This window comes from Cavia porcellus, unplaced genomic scaffold (genome assembly GCF_034190915.1).
Source record: "Cavia porcellus strain 051 isolate PalLab524CR breed Dunkin Hartley unplaced genomic scaffold, mCavPor4.1 scaffold_18, whole genome shotgun sequence".
Taxonomy (NCBI): Eukaryota; Metazoa; Chordata; class Mammalia; order Rodentia; family Caviidae; genus Cavia; species Cavia porcellus.
This window is the reverse complement of record NW_026947501.1, coordinates 27,664,693-27,670,692: the sequence shown is the minus strand read 5'-3', so window position 1 is coordinate 27,670,692 and position 6,000 is coordinate 27,664,693.

Sequence of the window (6,000 nt, the reverse complement as noted above, 5' to 3'; positions counted from 1 at the left end):
TTTTTCTGCACTGACACCACAATCAATACAAGATGACAGCATACAATGTATGTGTAGATTTCCCTCACAAGCTAAGAAAGCAGTCAGTTCTGCAGCAGAGGACACCAGCTGAGTGTCCTCTAATCAGTTTATTTCCCTGGAGCTAATGCCAGGTTGAAGGCTCAGTCCCGAAGACTGACGGCTGTTAGACACCAGTCACAGGCCCAGATGGCTTTATCTGTGCTTCTGACTGACCGGCTCAAATTTAAGTTCCCACAGTGTCTTCCCCAATTAATTCAACTAATTTTCTTGAATGGCTCATAATATTCAAGGAAATTATGTTTGCTGACTTATTATAAAGGCTATTACATGGAATACACAGATGAAGACATGCTGGTACGGGAGAAGGGGCAGAGAGAAGGGCAGGAGCTCCCATATTTTCTCTGAGCTGCCACCCTCCAGGCACTGATGCCTGTTTAGCTACACAGAAGCTTTCAGAGCCTTGTTCTTTGGGGTTTTTAATGGAGGCTCCCTTGCCCAGGTGTGGCTATCAATAGACTGAGTGGAGACAAGGCCCAGCAAGGCTGTAGAGTTGTTTCTTGGCCTCTCTGGGCAGCATTGTTCCCTCCAAGGTACAGGCAGGACCCCTTTGGATTGAAGAGGGACCTACTATCAGAGAAAGTAGGAGGAGAATTTTTTTTATGGCCAGCTAAAGGCGGGGGAAGATTCGAGTTACTGTGACATACTTAGGGTGGCAGCCATGAGTCAGGAACTGTGGTCAAAAACCAAAAAATATATATCTTTGCATAAATGTAGTAAAATTGAAAGTAACAGTAACTAAAGAAAGCTGTATATCAACCATCGCTTATTAAGCCAAGAACAGTGATAAAAACTGAGACAATGTATAACCTGAGTCAGCTCCCTGAGGATGTGATTCTATATTTATATATATTTATAACTTCATAACATACACACACACACACACACACACACACACACACACACACACACACACACATACACATGAATCAACTAAACAGAAAGGAAAAATAAGTCAGTCATGGTATACACACCTGTTATCCCAGCTAACTCAGGAGGCTGAGGTGAGAGAATCCCAAGTTTGAGGCCATCCTGGGCAATTTACTGAGATCTTACCTCAAAATAAAATAAAACAGGAGACTTTAACACAACTTTTTAAATAACTAATAAAATAAGGAAGAAAAATAAATCAAGAGAAATACAGAGGACTTCAACCATAGGAGTAATTTTATTTATGTAACAAGATGTTGAATGAACATTTTTTTTTTTGAGACAGGTTTGCTCTGTGTAATTTGGGTTAGCCTCAAACTCCTATTGAATCATCCTGTGTGCTGGAATTACAAACACACAACACCATGCCCAGAAACGAACATTTTCTGTCTCTCTGAAACTGTCACTCAGCCCCAGTTACCAAAAAGTTCTAGGCACTGGCCAAAAATGGAGTCTTTATCCTAGGGCTGACTGAGAAGACCCCTTTCCCCAGATGTTGTAGTCAGGGGTTACAAGCAAATGGACACTTAATTTAACTAGGACACATAATTTATAGGATTATTTTATAATATTCACCCAAAGACTCATCTGCAAAGGGGTGTGGGAAACCTGTCCACACATTAGAGACTCAAAGAATCCAGCTGAGGGCCTGGGTCCCAAAGAAATGAGTCCAGCTAAAGACCTCGAGCCCAGGACAATGCCCCCCATGAGTCCAGCTGGAGGCCTACTGCCCACAACAATGTCTCATGCAAGTCTGTATCAAGGATCTGTGCTGGGAAGACCCAAAGATCAGTGGTGAAAGCTAGAAAGTCTGCATCAGCAGGATGAAGGATCTGCACTGGAGCCAGGAAGCGACATGCAAGGTAAAGACCAGAGCTCCTCAAAAAAGAATCACAGCCATCTTTAGCTATAGTGAAGACCTGAGCTCAGAACCATGCTGATTCAGTTCAGCTGGGTGTTCCAAGGTGTCCATTAGTGAAGAACATCATGGAGAAAGGAGATGGTCTTCTGAATCAGAGCCCTTGACACGGGGAATGTGGCTCTCCCCTCACCCCCATCCCTCTCTGGCTCTCAGAGGTAGACAGTAATAAAGACCCAAGTGGCCACAGTGCTGGTGACCTGGCTTAGGCAGTATCTGGACTGATATGCCCTAGCCTGAGAAAGTAGGACAAGATGAGAAGGGCCAGGGGGCAGTCTGTGGGCTGACTGGCTGCCTTTTACCTGGGGAGGCCTCTGGGGTCAAATGGGCACAGAGAAGGCAGTTGGAGTTGAACCTTCCCACAAATACCCACTCAAAAGAATGGCTGTCAGCAAGGGCTCCATTCATAAAAGGCTGTGTGTGGTGCACATGGGAAAAAGGAAGATAAAGGCACTTACACTAGACCAGTTGCTCTTATCGAGAAGGGATGCAGGCATGGTATGCACATGGCCCACAGAAATCTCCCTCTGTGGGTGCTGAGAAAGCCCGAATTTGGACAACCAAAGGTTCACAGAAACAGTTTGAAATTTTCCAGCTAAGTCAAAGACACATGTCTTTTTCCAGCCACTCCTTGGAAGAGCTTGGATTCCACCCTGGAAGAGCTAGAAACAAACTAAAGTCCTCTCGGCTTTCCAAGTGTCCTGAGTCTGGGGTTGGCCTGAGAGTTGCTCCAAAATCAAGCTCCCATGATACTTCTCCTTCCCTCATGAATGCCAGACTCAGCCTGGCAAGCACTTGGGTGTGGCTCCTTAGGTGTCTGTCCTTATCTAGTAGACAGGAAGAGCTTGGGGGCAGGGTATGGGGAAGGAGGACTAGAAAGCTTTAGAAGTATAGCTGGGTGTTATGGTTTATATCAAGAATGTCTCCCAAAGGCTTCGTGTGCTCAAAGATTGTGCCTTCAGGAAAGAACTGGGCGACAAGGGTGCTATAGCTGACTTGCTATTGGGAGAGGCAGGGGCCTAGTTGGGCGAGACAGGTTGCTGGGGACATGACCTGGAAAGGTAGATTTCTTTTGCTCCCTGGATTCTCTCTTCCCTCTCTGCCTCCTGGCCATCACACAGTGAGCAGCTCTCCTGTGCTGAGGCCTTCTGTCATGTGGTTTCTAAACCTGTCCTCCTTTAACTTGTGGGTGTTAGGTATTGTCCCCAGTGGTGAGGAAAGTGACTAAGACAAGGGGCTTCCCCGCTGGATTATTCTTTTAGAGGTCAGGCTCTTTACCTGACACTCAGGCCTGCCTGTTACTTTTCCTACATTTAGCTCAAGAAGAATTTTTAGGTAGCCAAAATAACCTTTAACGAGTTAAATGAAGAGGCTGGGGAAAAACCAAACTAGGCAAAGGCCGCTCAGGACCTCATAAAATGAAAGTTTATAGGGTAATATGTTTTGTTGTCTTAAAAGTACTTTGCTTGGCTGGGCATGATGGTGCATGCCTGTCATCCCAGCACCCAGAAGGCTGAGGCAAGAGGATTGCCATGAATTCAAGGCCAGCCTGGGCTACAAAATGTGTTCAAGGCCAGCCTGAACTGCATAGTGAAAAACTGTTTCAAAAAGATGATAAATAAATAAATAGACAAAAACCCTTTACTTCAATAATATCTTATAGTGAGAATTGAATCTGCCTGATAGATTTGGTGACAAGAGCAAACTCTGAGGAGTTTTTGTAGTTACCCTGGAAACGACTGGTCTAGACAACACCTAGAAAACACTTTCCTCTTGACTTCACAAAAGAGGTCCAATGCACCAAGCTTTTAAGTATGAGGTCAGTCTCTAAGGATAGTCTGCCTACAATAAAGCTTTGTATCAAGGGGGTTAATAGTCCTCCTAAATTATGGGTTTCAATCCTCAGTTTTATTTAATTGTTTTTATTTTTATTTCACTCTATGAATGTCTGTCTGTCTCTCTGACTCTGTCTCTCTTTCTCTTTCTCTCCGTGTAGTGCTGGGGCTTGAAACCGAGGCCTTTGCACTGAGTTACATCCCCAGCTCTTTTTAGGGTTACAGTTAGGGTAAGACAGGGTCTCACTATTACTAAATTGCCCAGATTGGGTTCAAATTTGTGATCCTTCTGCCTCAGCCTTCCAGGGTTCTAGGATTATAGGTGTGGATCATGATGCTCAGTTTTGATTCTCTTTGACTAGACCAAGATCCCAGTTTATCCACGTTGGTGGTGGTGATGGTGGTGGATTTGTGCCTTCCCTAACTCAATCAAATGGTCGATTTGTTTATTTGCCATTATACCCAAATTCTATGTCAACTCCTTAAAAAAACATGAAAATCAGGTCTGAGCAATTACAAAAATCATTGATGGCACATACCTATAATTCCTTGCTAGCACTCCAGAGGCTGAGGTAGGAGGGTCACTGTGAGTTTGAGGGCATACTGGGCTACATAGAGAGTTCAAAGCCAGCCTGAACTATGAAGTGAAACCTATCTTTAAAAAAAATCACTTGCAACTTTTATTGTGAGTTTTTTCAGTTCTGGGCCCCGGGTGAATGGATAGTGTACTGCTATTCTGCTTCATAGGCGAGAAGGGTAGAAGCAGCTTTCCTGAGTGCTCATCCAGGCTATGTGCTGGCACCAAGGACTTTTCCATTTATTAGAGAATAAAATCTAATACTGTCTTAGGGTCAGCTCATTGCAAAGCCCTTTACTATCTCATAGTGAGAGAGAGAACAAGAACGGGAACCAAAAAGAGAGAGATTTTTTACTCTGATAATATAGTCTTATTTTCTTGGACAAGGACTGGTCCGTACAAATATAGACCTTAGTTGATAATAATGGACAGAGAAGAGCTACAGCTCAAACTCTGAATGTTAAAGTTACTATCTGTGTAGGTATTACTGTAATTCCCATGCTATTCCCAAGTTCATAACCAAAGGGACAGCTACATTGTCCAAAATCTGATTTCCTGAATTCATTTAAACAGAGAGCCTTTGTGGTTACTGTAGATTCCTTTCTACTGTGAAGTGGAACTCAAGATGGTAAGTGTGCCAGGAGCTATGTTATTCCACTTTGGTTAAAACAAGACAAAACTGTTGAAAGTCGAGAATCTCAGATCTTAACCACCAACAAAGAGTGGTGGCTGCAGCCTTGGCACTTGTCAAGGATTACAATTTCAAGTTCATTGTCATTAAATATTTGTGAAAGTGTCAACAAAGACAAGCTCAAAATAGTTTAAAATTCATGCAGTTTGAGTGCTCAGATGTGACAAAATGCATCTCCAAGTTAAGCCAAGTTAGCAGACAAGTGCCTGCCTTAGCCTGACTATGCTGTGTCCACCCAAGTTCCAGGAGAAGTATTCTTAATGTTGTGAGAATTATTCTTAATGTTGTGAGAATTATTCTTAACATCGTGTTTTAGTGATAGCATCATTTACACAGAAAAACAGAGCCCTCTGCCTGATGTTCAGGCTTATTTTATGATATTATATATTCTGAGGCTCATCCATAGTGGAAATGTAGGTATCATGGTTTATATTATCTGCTTTTATCATCGAAGTCCCTTGTTGCCTACTTAATTCCTATAGTCTCTCTCCACCAGGCATGTTTGATTTATTTTCTCCTTGTAATATTTTATATATCCTAGTAATATGTCTGAGGTCCTTTCCACAAGGTATCTAGAGATGACCTAGGTCAAATCCTATGAGACTTATTTAGTAGGTTACAGTAATACTTATTCAATGTATTAAAATGTATTTTTGGAGTGTAAATAGCCAAAAATGAAAACAATGTCTCCCTCATATGGGTTCTCTTGCTTATGGGAAAAGTTGGTCCTCATTGTCCTGCGTATACTTGTCAATCAAGAAGAAATCACTCTGTGCTCTGTGGAGAGTGTGGTTCCTTTATTTTCTGCTTCTTGAGCACAAAGGAGGATAACATCTAATTTCTGCATACTTTGAACAGTGCTCTTATACACAGTAGGTGCTCAGAAAGTGCAAATTAAATGCATGATCCAGGTCTGGATGTATGATCCATGTTTTGGGAGTGAGGCCATTGCCCATAGTCCAGATGCTCT